This window comes from Nicotiana tomentosiformis, chromosome 6 (assembly GCF_000390325.3).
Source record: "Nicotiana tomentosiformis chromosome 6, ASM39032v3, whole genome shotgun sequence".
Taxonomy (NCBI): Eukaryota; Viridiplantae; Streptophyta; class Magnoliopsida; order Solanales; family Solanaceae; genus Nicotiana; species Nicotiana tomentosiformis.
This window is the reverse complement of record NC_090817.1, coordinates 109,082,679-109,101,888: the sequence shown is the minus strand read 5'-3', so window position 1 is coordinate 109,101,888 and position 19,210 is coordinate 109,082,679. Positions and strand designations below refer to the sequence as shown.

Genomic DNA, 19,210 nt, shown 5'->3' with positions numbered 1-19,210 from the left:
CTCATCGCAACCCTTCAAATATTCCGATGATGAAGCTTCTAGTAGTGAAGATGGAGATGATGCAGTACAAAATACTCCTTGAATTGTGTGTATTGCTAAACAAAGTCTTGAACTTTTGAATATTTAGTTGGAATAGTTTTGAATGATAATTGTATTATTGTTATTATTTTGTTATTGAATATTTGTATTGTTGTTGTTGTGGTTGTTATTAGCGTTGTTGTTGTGGTAGGCGTTGGTTAATTGTGGTTGAATGGCAGCAATGTAATGCTTCCATTATAAGATGGTTATTGGTTGTAATTGGCACGTGGTGTAGCTTAAAAGCAGCCATATTCTGCCAGATTTTTACTCAGAAAACCGACCGACTTCCAACCGACTTTGGTCGAAATTCTCATATTAAAACTCAGAAATTTATAATTTCTGACCGACTTCGGTCGGTAATTTTAATGTGCAATCTACAGAAATTTGAAATAACTGACCGAAGTCGATCGAAAATAACCTTTTTTATTTATTTATTTTTTAATGAATCCGACCGATTTCGGCCGGTAATTTCAAATTTAAAAAGAAATAAAAAAATTATCAAATAATTATATTTCCGACCGAAATCGGTCGCTATTTTAACAAATTAATAAAAATTAATTTACAAATTACCGACTGATTTCGGTAGGTATATTTATTTTTCCAACAAAAAAATGTCAGATAAAGTGGACAAACTTTTGTTGAATTAACCGACCGACTTAGGTCTGAAATTGCGACCTTCTTCAGTCGTAGAACATTAGCGATCAATGTTTTTTCGACGAATTAAAATCGGTCGAAAATCGATCGATTTTCCTTTATTTCCGACCGATTTCTGTCTATTTTCTTGAATGGTTTTTGGCAGTTTTCTAGTAGTGAAGCAAACATGACATTGAATTGACAATATTCTCTTGTAATGTTAGTTCTTGCAACTGAAGAAAGTATATTTACTAAAATATTTAGTATTAAGAATAGTTCGCTTTATTTGGATTGAAATTATTCTCTCGAACATTCGTGAGAAGCTTCAATTATCTTCACTCGCCACTTCCAACAAAAATCTGAATTGAAACCTTCATAATCACTAATAGGTTCTTCCTTGGAAGTTCTATCCAGGTGGAAGAATCTTGTTCCATGAGGTAGGTCCTCACATAGCCTACTTGTAATTTTTGGAAACAAAAAAGATATTGTTGGACTTGCCTTTTTTCTTTATTCTTCCCCAGAAACAAACACAAACCATTTAATTAATGAAAACCAATGCAAAACATTTCCACATTTGCTCCGAATACTCGGTAAATGGTGCATATGCATACATTATGATCGTCATATATTGACAGGTTCAACAAGCAACAAGGTAATAACGTCTTTGCTTTTGGAAGTCGAATATGGGGTTAATTTTACTGACGGTCATTGAACTATCTTTCAATTTTACTAAAGTCATATAATTATTTTTTGTCACTTAAAAGTAACTAAATTTTATCATTATCATTTAAAAGTCATTTTGCCTTAAACCCCTACCATAAATATGATATGGCATTAAGTTTTATGATAAAAATAAAAAAATAAATGCCACATAAGCTAATATGGGTCATACCCATTTTAGATCCATTTATCCTTTAATGTAATTTGATCCATAATCCAAATGAGTTTCGATAAAAAAAAAATACTAATTTCACATTAATTTAAAATAATTATCCTATACTACAAAGTTTTGCCTTTTCTGTCACAGCACATCCATAATTATTCTATATTAAAATAATCTATCCTAGAAAATTCTTATTTTATTTGTGTGCCCCATCCGAGTCATTCATAATTATTCTATACTAAAATAATTTATTCTAGAAAATTCTTATTTTGTTTGTATGCCCCATCCGAGTTATTTTAAAATATTATTGTATACTATAGTATTTTAGCTTCAGTAGAGTTATAAAATGACTCAAATGGGGCATACAGACAAAATAAAAATTTTCTAGCATTGATTATTTTAGTATAGACTAATTATGAATGACTCAGATGGGGCATACAAACAAAATAAGAATTTTCTAACATAAATTATTTTAGTATAAAATAATTATGAATGTGCTGTGACAGAAAAGACAAAACTTTATAGTATAGGATAATCATTTTAAACTAATGTGGAATTAATATTTTTTTATCGAAAATCATTTGGATTATGGATCAAATCACATTAAAGGATAAATGGGTCTAAAATATGCTTATGTGGCATTTATTTTTGAATTTTTATCATAAAATTTAATGTCATGTCATATTTATGGTAGGGGTTTGAGGCAAAATAACTTTTAAGTGACAATAATAAAGTTTAGTTACTTTTAAGTGACAAAAAATAGTTATATGACTTTAGTGAAAATAAAAGATAGTTCAATGACTATCAGTGAAATTAACCCGTCGAATCTGTGTATCCATCTTCTTCGTCTTGGAAATGAGTATCTATTGAACGTGCAAGATTTAAAACTCGTTCGAGAACTAATGTTGGTACTTCAGTAGGGTGGAGTAATGCCTTATTTATGTCTTTCCACGAATTCTTGACTTCCTTCCGAAACTTAACATAGGCCTCTTCCTTTGAAGCTCCATATTCTTTCATGAAGCATTCTATAATTGAAGCTACATGTCCTCTTTTTTGCTGAACCTACATGAGTTAGACATCAATATCTTTATTAGAACATACTTTTAAATATTCTTCAATCTTATTCTAAATGTCATAGTTTACCTTTAAACAAAATTGAATCCAATCTATAAGTTGTAATGTATCTTAGCCGTGTGACGTGTCTATTTATTAATTACTCCAATCTTGTATCGGGACTGCCTCTTAAACAACAATTCATACTAACTACTCCCTTCGTCTCATTTTATTTGATGCATAATTTTGATCGGACATAAAGTTTAAGACAGAAAGAAAACTTTGAAAACCTGTGGTAAAGAATAACTCATATATATTTGTGTGGCTATAAATCATGCTAGTAAGGGTAAAATAAAAAGTTTAAAATTAAAGTATTTTTAAAAATTGAACGGTATCACTCTTTTTAGGACATACTAAAAAAAGAAGTGCATCACATAAATTGAGATGAAGGGAGTATTATTTTTAAGGAAATATATTCGTAATTGGGAAAACTGACAAGGGGGATGGGATGAAAATGCTAATTTATTGTACTTACTTCATGATCACTAATATCATCCATTAATCTGCAGATGGTTGATGAAGCTCGAACAATTGAAGGCTCACTTGTGATCCATTCAAAAATGTCTTTTTTTATAAGTTCCTCCATACCAGTCAAGGAAAGTGTTCCAAGCGCCATAAAGGTATTGCTTAGAATTGCATTTTTTATATACTCCTCACATGTTGGAATGTAGCCAGCATTTAACCATTTGGGCCTCTTTAAAATAGGCTCTCGCCAGCTTTTTCACCTAAAAAGAAATGCAAAAAGTAATAGTAGATAATATGTCAATAAGGTATATATATACTTTTGAATTGAGAATGTTTTCCTTGGTCAACAAACTTTTTTAACTTCCTTAGAACTTAATTTAACTGATTGATAAGAATAAGTTAAGCGAGGATTACCTCGAATTTTCCATAGTAGATGCGATCTGATTTATCTTCTTTGGCCAATACTTCTTCCATTTCATTGAAGACGTTAAGCATGGCTTGGTAAAATGGTCTCATATATGGCGGTAATGAATCAATGACACTTATGTCCCATCTACACGTCAAATGCTTGTATCAAATTCAGTCACTAGCAAACTTTTACCCCAAGCTGTATATGTCACTATTTCACGATAATAATAAGTACTCCCTCCATTCCAATTAATGTAAACCTATTTTCTTGGAAACAATTTAGTTTAAACTTTCAATTCTACCCTTAATGAGAACCTTTTATAACTATACAAATACTCTGGACCCCTTTTTGACTTGTTTAGGACCACAAATTCTAAAATTTTTTATTTTTTCTTAAACTTCGTGTCCAATCAAACATATTTACATAAATTGAAACGAAAAGAGTAGTAATTATTTTATACATTGTAAAAAATATTTTTTTGTCTAAATGAGGTACATATTTTACCTTTGTATCGCATCGGTGAGAAGCACAAGTTCATCAAAGGTTGCCTATGCATCGTAGGTATCATCACATATGGAGAGCATTTTGAACACTTTTAACAACATTATTCTCGCACGACTAAATCGAGGGTCAAAATACAATGCCAATGTCCAAGAGTAACCCTCCACTAATTTGTTTCTTGCGTACGGGAATTTGTTTACAAGGTCCAAATCTTTCCACCAGCTAGATCACAAGAAAGTCATTACTACATGTTATAGCGTTATAATTTTAAGGCCAAATACATATGTTGGCCTTCAAACCTGTCCCTTTTTGTCAGTTGGACACCTAAACATAGTTTTGTTCCTATCGGGCACTCCAACTAAATCCATTTGTATTAATTAAAGACCTAAACATAAGGTTATTCCTATCAGGCACTCCAACTAAATCACATTTATGCCAATTAAACACTGTCAAGGGAAAGGGGGCGTGAACATGAGAAAAACTTGTTGATTTATTATTATTTTTATTTTATTTGTATTATTATTATTATTATTATTATTATTATTATTATTATTATGATTGTTTTATATATCCTAATATATTATTCCTATTAAAGCCAGATCGTCATTTTTTTTTCTTGACAAAATCGAAGGCAAAGTTGCTTGCCCTCTTAGGTTTCTTAAGAATTTCATGGTCATACCACCTAAATAAAATTGAAAGCAACTTTGCCTTTGATTTTGCCAAGAAAACAAATGACAATCTTGCTTTAATAGGAATAATATATTAGGATATATAAAATAATCATCATCATCATAATAATAATAATAATAATAATAATAATAATAATAATAATAATAATAATAATAAAAATCAACAAGTTCTTCTCATGTTCATGCGCCCTTTCCCTTGACAGTGTTTAATTGGCACATATGTGATTTAGTTTGAGTGTCCGATAGGAACAACTCTATGTTTAGGTATTTAATTGGCACAAATGAATTTAGTTAGAGTGTCTGATATGAACAACCCTATGTTTAGGTGTCCAAGTGACAAAAAAGGACAAGTTTGAGGGCCTACGTATGTATTTGGCCTAATTTTAATAAAGAGGATGTATAAGATTAACAATGATCGATATATGTACATACCTTGTAAGCTCGCTAATCTCTGTTTGATGCAGCTTTTGCAGCATGTTAAAATCCAATTTGGCAAATTTCAAAAGCACATCATTGTGCGATTCCATGTCTTTATAAATGTCTATGTATTTCCTTGCTTCCAACCTTGGAATGGCTTTGCGAATAGGGTGGGTTAAGGCTTGAGTAACTTGAGCCTTAAGTGAGTCATTGCTCAAGTTGTGTAACATGGACTCGAGATGAGTGGTGGTAAAGATTAGAGCTTCTTCAAGAATCTCCTCCCCATGCACTCTCAGATGTGCTGCTTCGTACAGATTTAAGAATGCTTCGACATCATTAACAAGGGTTCTCATGAATATTCCGTCGCTGTTAGTGAATTTCTTGAACACATCTGGTTTAAAATACTATTGAAAATGAGTTCTCAAGTAGTAGAGAGCTGTAGGTGGAAGTTCTGAATATAATATTGAAAAAGAAAACAGGGAAGTGATAGAGCAGAAAGAAGTTGATTTACCTGAACACATGTAATGGCCTTGTTGCCTCACAAGTTGGAAACGAAGAGCAACAATGTAAAGGTTGTTGTATACGGTTAAAACCGATCCTCGGTCATGAAGATCGATCGAGGATGGCATCTCAATCGAGGGGTATCTTCATGGAGACCCCGAACGAATTCCGAGATGGGGGCGTCGAGCTCGGGCGTTTGAATCGACCATGGTAACATCGACCGATACAGGTCCCGAACATCGATGCCCAAAAGTGATCACCTAGCTCGAAACCAAGGCCGGGGTTCCGATCCGATACCGAGCTCGAGTCGGTATCGAGCTCACAGACAAAAAACTGTTACAACCGCACCAAAGGAGAGAATCTCTGCGGGAAATAAGGAGGGGACACACCATCATGGGTCCTCCACTAGTAATATTTATTCCATCATGTTGCTATAGATAAAAGAGTGATCCTTGGCTATAAAAGAAAGGAGAGTTTGAAATAGAACACACTTTTCACTGGGATTAAGAATTCATTGTGTTTATCTTTCTAAAGCTCACCTGATATCTTTGTTCATCATCTTCTATTTTTGCACTATAAATACGTGTATTATTATTTTCATATCAAAGGAATCTACTTGCCCTTAGAACCATACATAAATTCAACGTTATCCGATTTTTCGGGTAAACAGTTTGGCGCCCACCGTGGGGCTAAGGATAACAAGTGATTATTTGATACAAATATACAGCACACTCTAGCTTACAACTTCATGTCAGCAATGGCTCTGCCAATCGACCTCGAAGCCGGCCTTCAGGATGAAACCAACAACTTGATGCCCGTGGCCGAAAGGCTACCCAACAACGTCAACGAAGCTCGAATCGAGGAACCCGAAATTCGAGCCAAAATACCAGTAGATATCAATTCACGAATAGCTCTAGAAGCGAATCAACGTTCCGAGCAGGAAAGAAGCGTTCAGGGTGGTGCTCGACCCATAGCCCGAGACACCCACAGCACGGGGAAAATCGGGATCAGTTTGCGCATGATTTTCGAAATGCTACAAGCCCAACAAGTGGCGATAGCTCAGTTGCAGAGCCAAACTCATATGCTAAGTAATCCAAACTCCAATCCACTTCTTCGAGAAGTAACCCCCAGAACGGAGCCCGACACAGTGAAACCGAACGAGCAAAAATCAGGAACCGCTCCTAAAATTGTTAAACTGCTCGAGGAACTCACAAAGCGAGCCGAAGCCAACGACAAAAAATTCGAAACATATGATGCTAGGATCGATCAGATCCCGGGGGCTCCGCCCATGATGAAAGGGCTGGATTCGAAGAAATTCATACAAAAGCCTTTTCCATCGAGCGCGGCCCCGAAACCAATCCCAAAAAAGTTTCGTATGCCCGTAATTCCCAAATATAACGGTACGACCGATCCTAACGAACATCTCCTATACATGTGCCATCAAAGGCAACGATTTGGAAGACGATGAGATCGAGTCCGTATTATTGAAAACGTTCGGAGAGACCTTCGCAAAAGGAGCAATGATCTGGTATCACAACTTGCCACCGAATTATATCGATTCTTTTGCCATGTTAGCAGATTCGTTCGTAAAATCACATGCTGGTGCCATAAAGGTTGCAACGAGGAAATCGGATCTATTCAAAGTAAAACAAAGGGGTGACGAAATACTGAGGGAATTCGTATCCCGGTTTCAAATGGAACGCATGGATTTGCCACCAGTCACAGACGACTGGGCCGTACAAGCTTTCACCCAAGGGTTGAACGGACTCAGTTCGACAGCATCACGACGGTTGAAACAAAGCTTGATCAAATACCCTGCAATAACTTGGGCGGATATACACAATCGGTATCAATCGAAAATCAGGGTCGAAGATGATCAATTGGGATTTCCGTATGAACCCACGCCTCAGAACCGCGCAACCACTAAAATTCTGAAGGAAACCAACAGAGAACAAAGGTCAAACAGAGACCGATATCAACCGTATGTCACAGATCGGGTGAACCACAGTTCGGCGCATGAGACAGTTAGGAATAACCGCAGATATGATCAGGGGCAAATTTCTCGGGGACTTATGAGCAAGAGAGGTTTTGATAAACATGCCGATCCTATAGAAGTTTCTCGATTATCGGAATATAACTTCAATATCGATGCATCCGCCATCGTATCGGCCATCGGAAGCATCAAAGATACCCGATGGCCTCGACCCATGCAGACCGATCCGGCCCAAAGGAATCCCAATCAAATATACGAGTATCATGGCACCCATGGTCACAAAATGGAAGAATGCAGACAATTAAGAGAGGAAGTAGCCCGCTTGTTTAACAAAGGGCACCTCAGGGAATTTTTGAGTGATAGGGCGAAGAACCATTTTAAAAACAAGGACGTCGGCTAGCAAAATGAAGAAGAAGAGCCACAGCACATCATTCACATGATCATCGGCGGCGTCGATACCCCTCAGGGACCTATGCTCAAACGCGCTAAAACGTCGATTGCGAGGCAAAAGCAATCTCGAATTCAAGATTACACTCCCTTAGGGACTTTGTCCTTCAATGATGAAGATGCATAGGGAATCATCCAACCCCATAACGATGCACTGGTAATATCCGTACTCATGAATAAAATTAAAATTAAGCGTGTGTTAATTGATCCAGGTAGCTCGGCCAATATCATCAGATCGAAGGTCGTAAAACGGCTCGCCCTACAAAATCGGGTTGTATCCGCAACTTTGGTTTTAAACGGATTCAATATGGCATGCGAAACCACCAAAGGCGAGATAACCCTACCGATAAACGTCACCGAAACAATTCAGGAAACAAAGTTTCACGTGATCGAAGGCGATATGAGATATAACGCCCTTTTCGGAAGGCCGTGGATCCACAACATGAGAGCTGTACCTTCGACCCTACACCAGGTCCTCAAATTCCCAACACCGACAGGTGTCAAAATAGTGTACAAAGAACAACTAGCCGCAAAGGAAATGTTCTCCATCGAAGAAGCAAAACCACATCTTCATCTTCGCCAGTGAATGGATCGGGTTCAAAAGGAGGCACAGTCGAAGACCGGAACGCCAAATAGCAACCAAAGACATCGGCCCCGACCCAGCCAGATAAGCAGAGCATCAAAGAAGATAGTGATCAGTGGATCCCTCGATCCTTCGTGACCCCCGATGCCACCGAATCAACTATTGAGGAATTGGAGCAGATCATTTTGACACATCACTAGCCCGAACGAAAGGTATACCTGAGAAGGGGTTTGAGACCCGAACTCAAGAAGAAAATCATTCAATTTCTTATCGATAACATCGATTGCTTTGCTTGGTCCCATTTAGATATAACAGGAATCCCGCCGGACATAACGACACATCGACTAAGTGTGTCCCCTAGATTCAAACCGGTGAAGCAAAAAAAGAAGACCCCAATCGGAGGTGAAGCACGCATTCATAAAAGATGAGGTAACTAAACTGCTCAAAATAGGATCCATTAGAGAGGTAAAATACCCCGAATGGTTGTCCAATGTGGTCGTAGTGCCTAAAAAGGGAAACAAACTTAGAATGTGTATAGACTACAAGGACTTGAACAAAGCATGCCCCAAAGATTCTTATCCACTGCCCAACATTGATCACTTGATCGATGCTACGGCCGGCCACGAGATCCTTACTTTTCTCGATGCCTATTCCGGGTATAATCAAATCCAGATGAACTCAGAAGATGAGGAAAAGACTGCATTTGTAACCAGATATGGAACATATTGTTATAACGTAATGCCCTTCGGGCTAAAAAGTGCAGGAGCTACTTATCAACGCATAGTAAATAGAATGTTCGAAGAACAAATAGGTAAATCAATGGAAGTCTATATTGATGACATGCTAGTCAAGTCCCTGCGCGCAGAGGACCATTTGACCCATTTGTAGGAAACGTTCGATATTCTGAGGAAATACAACATGAGGCTCAACCCCGAAAAATGTGCTTTCGGAGTCGGCTCGGGTAAGTTCCTCGGCTTCATGGTGTCAAATCGTGGAATCGAGATTAACCCAGACAAAATTAAGGCCATTGAAGACATCACCATCGTGAACAACGTGAAAGCTGTACAAAGGTTAACAGGAAGAATAGAAGCCTTAGGCCGATTCATTTCGAGATCATCGGATCGAAGCCACAAATTTTTCTCTCTACTCAAAAAGAAGAACGACTTCGCTTGAACACCGGAATGCCAACTAGCATTGCAAGAACTGAAATGATATCTATCGAACCCACCACTGCTGCACACTCCAAAAACCGACGAAAAACTTTACCTGTACTTGGCAGTATCAGAAGTCGCCATAAGCTGTGTCCTGGTTCGAGAAGAGGAAGGTACGCAATTTTCTGTTTACTATGTAAGTCGGACCTTAGGGGAAGCGGAAACTAGATACCCGCACTTGGAAAAATTGGCGCTTGCGCTGGTTAGCGCCTCTAGGAAATTATGACCATACTTCCAATGCCACCCCATAAGCGTATTAACCACCTGCCCACTTCGTAATATTTTGCATAGGCCTGAACTATCGGGCCGATTGGCCAAATGGGCCATCGAACTCAGCGGGTACGATATCGAATATCGGCCTCGAACAACCATCAAGTATCAAATTTTAGCAGACTTCGTGGCCGATTTCATGCCGACCCTCGTACCCGAAGTCGAAAAAGAACTACTGTTAAAATCAAATTTATCAACGAGGGCATGGATCCTCTTTACGGACGGAGCTTCGAACGTAAAGGGGTCCGGGCTAGGCATAGTTTTAAAATCTCCCGGGGGTAACATTATTAGGCAAGCTATTAAAACTATCAGGTTAACTAACAACGAGGCCGAGTATGAAGCCATAATTGCAGGTCTCGAGCTAGCTAGAAATCTGGGAGCGGAGGTCGTTGAGGCCAATTGTGACTCTTTGCTAGTGGTGAGTCAAGTAAACAAAACCTTCGAAGTCCGAGAAGGCAGAATGCAGAGGTATTTGGAAAAATTGCTTGTCATTTGAACCATTTCAAACAATGGAGTCTACGACATGTTCCACGAGAACAGAATAACGAGGCCGATGCGCTTGCTAATTTGGGATCATCGGTCGAGGTGAATGATTTGAACTCGGAAACTGTCGTTCAACTTTCAAGATCTGTAATCGAAGAAGGGCACGCCGAAATAAATTCTACCATCTTAACATGGGATTGGAGAAACAAGTATATTGAATACTTAAAAAATGGAAAGCTCCCTTCAGACCATAAAGAGTCCAGGACCCTTAGAACTAAAGCTGCTCGATTCACTTTGACTGCAGACGGAACGTTATATCGAAGAACATTCGATGGACCAATGGCGGTATGCATAGGTCCGGGAGATACCAATTACATCCTCCGGGAAGTACACGAGGGCACTTGTGGCAATCACTCCGGTGCCGACATGTTAGTTCGAAAAGTGATCAGAGCAGGGTATTATTGGATCGACATGGGCAAAGACGCAAAAGAATTTGTTCGTAAATGCGATAAATGTCAAAGGTTTGCTCCAATGATCCATCAGCCCGGAGAACAACTTCACTCGGTCCTATCGCCATGGCCATTCATGAAATGGGGAATGGACATCGTCGGTCCCCTACCATCGACCCCAGGTAAAGCCAGATTTATTTTGTTTGTGACTGACTATTTTTCTAAATGGGTTGAAGTGCAGGCGTTCGAGAAAGTAAGAGAAAAGGAGGTTATCGACTTTTTGTGGGATCATATCATATACCGATTCGGGATACCATCCGAAATAGTATGTGATAATGGGAAGCAATTCATTGGCAACAAAATCACAAAGTTCTTCGAAGACCACAAAATAAGAAGGATACTAGCAACCCCATACCACCCCAGTGGAAACGGACAAGCCGAATCAACAAACAAAACTATTCTTCAAAATCTGAAAAAGAGATTGAACGACGCTAAGGGAAAATGGAGAGAAATCCTGCCCGAAGTCCTTTGGGCATACCGAACAACATCGAAATCCAGTACAGGGGTGACCCCATTCTCCTTAATATATGGCTCCGAAGCATTGATACCAGTCGAGGTCGGAGAGCCTAGTCCAAGATTTCGATTCATGACGGAAGAATCAAATAACGAGGCTATGAACACCAGCCTTGAATTATCGGACGAAGGACGAGAAGATGCCCTCATCCGGTTGGCCGCCCAAAAGCAACGAATCGAAAGGTATTACAATCGAAGAACTAAACTTCGCCACTTCAAGCCAGGGGACTTGGTGTTAAGGAAAGTCACCATCAATACTCAGAATCCAAACGAAGGAAAACTAGGACCAAATTGGGAAGGACCGTACCAGGTGCTCGAGCACTTTGGGAAAGGATCGTACAGGCTCGGCATCATAAACGGCAAACAGCTATCAAGCAATTGGAATGTATCATATCTAAAACGGTACTACTACTAAGGTCCGACCTTATTCAACTGTCCCGTACAGAAGTTCGAACAAAGAACAGAAGTATTCTTTTACTCAAAAGCACGTGTTGCACTCTTTTTTCCTTAGACCGGCTTTTTCCCAAATGGGTTTTTTGCGGCAAGGTTTTTAATGAGGCAACCATCGATCGTGCTGCGCTGTCAAAATAGTATCCGAGGCTTTCGACCCTTAGCTCGAACGGCCTCGAATACCAGGGGGCACCAGGTCCTCAAATACATCGAGTTCAGATGCAACAAAGTCTTCTCACAACAATAGAGGAAAAATTGTAAGAGCCAAAATGGTCAAAATAAACCATGCTCATATTAGATTGCCCCAAAACATATGTACAATGGCTTGAGATTTATTATGCAACCAGAATTAACAATCACTCGAATATTAAGCCTACGAGCTTCCACATTATCTCGAGTTCGAAATAATCACTCGAATATTAAGCCTACGGGCTTCCACATTATCTCGAGTTCGAAATAATCATTCGAATATTAAGCCTACAGGCTACCACATAATCTCGAGTTCGAAATAAACACTAGAACATTAAGCCTACGGGCTACTCCTATATCATGTTCGAAATACTCAAGTCGACCGTTCAGCCTATGGGTTACTTTAACATCGAGTTCGAAATAATCACTCGAATATTAAGCCTACGGGCTTCCACATTATCTCGAGTTCGAAATAATCATTCAAATATTAAGTCTACGGGCTATCACATAATCTTGAGTTCGAAATAAACACTCGAACATTAAAGCCTACGGGCTACTCCTATATCATGTTCGAATTACTCAGTCGACCGTTGAGCCTACGGGCTGCCAAGTTCGAACAAGGACCCAATCGAATTTGAAACATTGAAAAAGCTACGTTTACTCAGAGTTTACGTTAACCACCACATCATCATCAACTCAACAAGTAAAATCAACCTTGTCATATATATACAAAATTTCCTACGTAATTAATTTACAGGTAATGAGAATTAGACTCTAAGCTTCTAGGTCGGGGTCTTCCCCACCCTCGGACCCGCTTTTGCTACCATCATCGTTATCATCGTCATCATCATCAGAAGCCAAGGCTTCAGCTTCCGCTTCAAGCTCTTTTGCCTTTCTTACCTCTTCGGTAAGATCGAAACCTCGAGCATGAATCTCCTCGAGGGTATCCCTCCGAGATCTACACTTAACAAGTTCGGCAACCCAAAGAGCTCGAGCATCGGCAATCTTCGCCGCTTCTCGGACCTCCACCTGAGCGGCCTCAGCATCAGCTCGATATACAGCAATAGACTTATTCGCAAAAACTTTCAATGACTCAACCTCCGCCTTAGCCTCAGCAAGTCGTATCTCAAGCTCATCGATTTTCTTAGTCTGAACCAACACCTTTTGCTTGACGTTTCGAAGCTGAACATCGGCTGATAATAACTTGGTTAAGATGGTTTCTTTCTCCGCTGCCAGGCGGTCAATAGTCTCCTTCCACTGGTTGCATTCAGCCCGGATTTGATCGACCTCCTCTCGAAGTAGCCCGATCCTCTCGATCTTTTGCTGCAACTGTGACAACGGATGGTTAACTTCCACAGTCGAGTCGAATCCATACTTTAACAGAACAAGGCTCACCTGCTGATCGAGCTCAACCCTTTCTTCACGAACCTTAGCCAAATCCCCTTGAAGATCCTTGATAGCCTCCTCCTTTTTGCTACAAAGAAGCCGAAGGTCATCTCTTTCACCTAAGACCTTCCGGAGTTCGGCCTCACACTGGCTAAGATCAACTCGAAGCCTACCGATGGCCTGCACAGTTAGAAACTGTCATCAACATCAATAAAGCAAAAAAAAGGATCACCGATATCGGAACCGCCAAGTATGGAAAAGAACAAAGAAGCCAAGTACGAAAGATATCATTACCTGAGTAATAAAATGTTGAGCTTCCTCTAACAAAAGAGAAGCATAACCGATATCGGAACTGTCATCAACACCGGTAAAACAATCCTTAAAAGGATCCGCTGCACCTGAGCCAGCACCAATATCGGGAGTCTTCAGCTCTCGAGCCTCCTTCAACGCCTCCTCAGAAAAAGGCGGAAGGGAAGGTGAATGACCCATTGCCATTGCCCCGAGCAAATCACTCGGAGTACTCCGATCGAGACCTAGGTCTTCGGAACCAACCCCGATGGGCACGACCGCCATCGGCTCAGCAGCTCTAACAACCTCGACTGCCTCCGTAGGTCGTACTACCAAAGCCGAGGAGCTATCTTCTTCTTCTTCTTCCTCCCTCAGTCGATGGACCGAATCGATCGAAAGGGCAATGATTTTTCTCCTCACCGTTTGAGTTTTGGGCTTAGGGTCCTCCGGCCGAGAGAAAGCCCTTCGTTTCTTTTCTTTTCGCTGTTCCAGGATCGGGGGCTTATTGCCTTGATCAACGCTCGAAGGCTGCAGAACGGCATCCCTAGTTACACCTATATACAAGGAAAAAATCGATAACGAAATGAACGCAGAATATACCTCGAGGAAAACAGGAACCAAACCTCACCATGATTCTTGGCCTCCCATCTACCTTTAGCCAAATCACGCCAAGCACGCTCGGCATAGGATAAAGTCGAGGCTAACTTTCGAACCCAATCCTCGAGATCAGGCACAGCTTGTGGCATCCAAGGTGCAGCTGAACATCAGAAAATAATATTAGCAAACACGGAAAAAGACACGAAAAGCAAACACGGATCACTTACGGTCGAAGTTCTATTTTTCACGAAACGGCATCTTTTCCTCCGGGATAAGATCACGAGTCCTCACTCGAACATATCGACCCATCTAGCCTCGATCCTTATCTTTATCGATGCTCGACATCAAAGCCTTCGATGCCCGACGATATAGCCTAATAAGTCCACGATAAATCTGAGGCCGATACAGTCATATAAGGTGGCTCAGAGAAAAATCCAACCCTCCAGCTTTGATAGAGAAGAAACACAATAAGATGACTATACGCCATAAGGAAGGATGAATTTGGCCGAGGGTGACCTGATATCTCCTGCAGAAATCAAAAATCACGGGATCGACAGCTCCCAACGTAAAGGGATAGGTGTAAACACTCAGAAATCCCTCCACATAGGTAGTGACGCTCTCATCGGAGGAGGGGATTTGTATCACAACCTCAGAACCCCAGCCGCAGTCTTTCCTGATGGCCTCGAGGTTAACCTCCGCTATAGAGCACATATACATCGATACATGCTCACACCGACCCGGAACGGACGAAGGATTCTCCACCTTAAAATCAGCTTTTAAAATACATTGGCCGGGAATATAATCTTGAACAGACGGCTCGGTCGGCGCCTTATCGTCACACGACCGTGAGGAAGAAGCTTTCTCCTTGTAAGGTACGATTTTTGAAGTTTTCGCCATTAATACGAGAAGAAAAAATCGCAAAGAAAGGTGAAAGAGGGGACAGCACCAAAACTCTAGTATAAGCGGCACTAAAGCAACGAAATAAGAGAGACTAATCAAAGAGAATCTGGGAGAAGAGGAAGCACAAAAGTGGAAGACATTATATGTGAAAACCATTTATAAGGCATGGCGATTCGTTTCTAGCGGTGGCCGACCGCCTACTGACACACATTAAATGCCTCGATAAAATCAAATCGATGGGACAACTATTACGCACATCATAGTCAAAGCCGATAGAAACGTCATTATCGATTCGGTCGAACCTTAGGGAAATCACATCGTTTCTCGTCATCTCCTTTCCAAGAAACGAGGGGGCTATCTGTATACGGTTAAAACCGATCCTCGGTCATGAAGATCGATCGAAGATGGCATCTCAATCGAGGGGTATCTTCATGGAGACCCCGAATGAATTTCGAGATGGGGGTGTCGAGCTCGGGCGTTCGAATCGACCATGGTAACATCGACCGATACAGGTCCCGAACATCGATGCACAAAAGTGATAACCTAGCTCGAAACCAAGGCCGGGGTTCCGATCCGATACCGAGCTCGAGTCGGTATCGAGCTCACAGACATAAAGCTATTACAACCGCACCAAAGGAGAGAATCTCTGCGGGAAATAAGGAGGGGACACACCATCATGGGTCCTCCACTAGTAATATTTATTCCATCATGTTGCTATAGATAAAAGAGTGATCCTTGGCTATAAAAGAAAGGAGAGTTTGTAATAGAACACACTTTTCACTGGGATTAAGAATTCATTGTGTTTATCTTTCTAAAGCTCATCTGATATCTTTGTTCATCATCTTCTATTTTTGCACTATAAATACGTATATTGTTATTTTCATATCAAAGGAATCTACTTGCCCTTAGAACCATACATAAATTCAACGTTATCCGATTTTTCGGGTAAACAGTTGTCAACTACATTATTCTCACTCGCATCAAAGATGTTTTGAATGGATGTTTCGATCTCATTATCGAAATGATATGCTATTCCCAATCGTTGAATTGTATCTATCAATACAAGTTTTTGTGTACTATTATCAGGAGTTTCCACCAACATTTTCCTCACTATTTTTTTTAATGCTTCAAGTTCAAGTTTTTCTTGGGTACCAATTTCCTGCAGCCGAAAATTGAGGAAATGGTGTCCCCAAATGGTTGAATGAAAATCCGCCAAAGGACGTGAAGCTGAAGGATCCATTAATGCTAATGGCCTCATAATTAATGTTCTCTCTCGCTCTCTATATGATCCCCAAACGGTAGATTGAAAATTTGCCCTGTGACCAAAGCTGGCAGAAGCATATGACGAGTCATGTGTTCTGGGTTCACAACTAGTATTGTATCTCCAAATACAGTATGACGGAAAAGCTTGACTCATCTCTCTCTCTTTCTCTTTCTCCAAAGTGGTTTTGTTTTTCTGGTTTCTTTGCAGTTATATGCATATATATATAGTGCAGTTCAGATCATTTTGCATGTGCTCCAAAAAAAGAGAGGCGCTGTCTGTTTTTTAACAACGTGCAGCGAAAAGGAGAGAAGGCTCCAAATCAATGGAACTTACCTATGAGCATGTTAAATAATAATGATGTTAAAAAACTAGTACTACAGTAGTACATATTTGAAGAACGTTACATGGCTAAGTGGGTCCCTTGCTATATTGTTCTTTTATTATATTAACACGAGGACCTTTTTGTTTTCAGTAACAACACAATATAATCTCACTAGTAGGGTCTGTGGAGGGTAGTGTCTATGCAGACTTTACTCCTATCCTGAGGTAGAGTGGCTGTTTCCGATAGACCCTCAGCTCCCTCCCTCGAAGAACTCCCCATCTTGATATTGGGGTGACTCGAACTCACAATCTCTTGGTTAGAAATAAAACCAACCCATCATTTCCAACAAATTGTTTTCAGATCAGAATATTAATAAAGAACTGTTTATGTTAGTATTAGTTTAATGTATAATAACCATGTGCTTTATGTTAGTATTTGTTTGATGTATAATAACTATGTACTTGTTAGTATAATAACCATGTGTTAGTATTTGTTTATTACGTGCAATGGACAATTATAATCAATAGCCATGTGCTTTTATACATTAACATTATTTAGTAATTATAATAGAATATTGAATAGCTGGTAGGCCGCATATTCAATCAAAAAATACATCACGTGTTCATTCTACACACCGCTCCATGTTTTATATTTCGGAGCCAAATATATCTTTCTACTTTCGAAAATGATCTAAAAATAACCCTCGTTATATTATTGGGGTATCTATATCCCTGGAGTCATACTTTAAGTTTAAATATAATCCTCATTTAAATGGAGAGACACGTGTCATCGTCATGTTGGTCAATTCTAAATATCTTCTAAATAATTAAAAAGACCCATTAATCATACCTGAAAAGTAATATTTTTTGTAAAAACTGAAATTATTTTTACTAGAAACTAAATAAACGAAAATATTATTGTTTTTCAGTTTTTACAAAAAAACTGCTTTAGAAAAAACTGAAAAATATTTTCTAGAACAATGCTTTTGAAAAAACTCGAAAAAAAAGCTGAAAATCAATTTTGTAAAGCAATTTTTTTGTAAAAATTGAATTGTTTTTAACTAAAAACTGAAAAAAATAAAAATATTTTTTTTTCAGTGTTTACAAAAAACTAATTTAAAAAAAGCTGAAAAATATTTTCTAAAATAATATTTTTGTAAAAACTAAAAAACATAAACTTAAAAGCAAATTTCTAAAGCAGTATTTTTGTAAAAACTGAAAAAACAAATATTTTCTTCTTTTTTTTCAGTTTTTAGTTAAAAACATTTCAGTTTTTTCAGTTTTTAATTGATATAGAAAATTGCTTTTCAGTTTTTACAAAAATATTATTTTAGAAAATACTTTTCAGTTTTTTTAAAGTGGTTTTTTTTAAAAACTGAAAAAAAAATATTTTTGTTTTTTTCAGTTTTTAGTAAAAATATTGTTTTTTTAGTTTTTTCCAGTTTTTATAAAAAAAAATATTATTTTTCGGGAATGGATAATTAGTCTTTTTAATTAATTAAGAGATATTTAGAATTGACCAACAGGATGATGACACGTGTCTCTCCGTTTAAATGAGCGGTATATTTGAATCCAAAATATGACTGCAGGGGTATAAATAACCCAATAGTATAATAAGAAATATTCTTAGACCATTTTCAAAAATAGCGGGATATATTTGGCCATTTGACGTTTATATTTTTGAATATGTGAAAGACAAGATGTGCTAAAAAGCAGTCAACAAGCAACCACCATTAGAAGGGTGTACCATAAGATCATTATTAATTCAAGACTAAAGTGGCAATGGCCAAGTAATTTAATAATATGAAAAGTGAGTGGTACTAAAGCATGGAAAATGACGCATAATAGTAAATTAAATTTACTTCCTTGGTTTCCTTTTTCTAGTCATCTATTGACTAGGCATGCTAATTATTATTTATTAAGATTTTATTTTATTAATTTAGCCTTATTAATAGTTATTCATTAAATTTATAACTCCAATAAATTTAGGAAGAATGGTTACGTAATACTAAGGATAGGATTGAAAGAAAATTTCTCTTGATTTGGTAAAATAGACGAGTAAAAGAAAAATTATTTTAGTATAAGAAAGTAGTAAATGGAAAGGAGAGTAAGTAATG

At 38.6% G+C, this 19,210-nt stretch overlaps 1 pseudogene; it reads right to left on the bottom strand.

The window, feature by feature from the left end:
* Positions 1-1,332: 1,332 nt before the first annotated feature.
* Positions 1,333-16,748, bottom strand: LOC104097206 (sesquiterpene synthase 9-like; annotated as a pseudogene).
* Between the last annotated feature and the right edge of the window lie 2,462 nt (positions 16,749-19,210).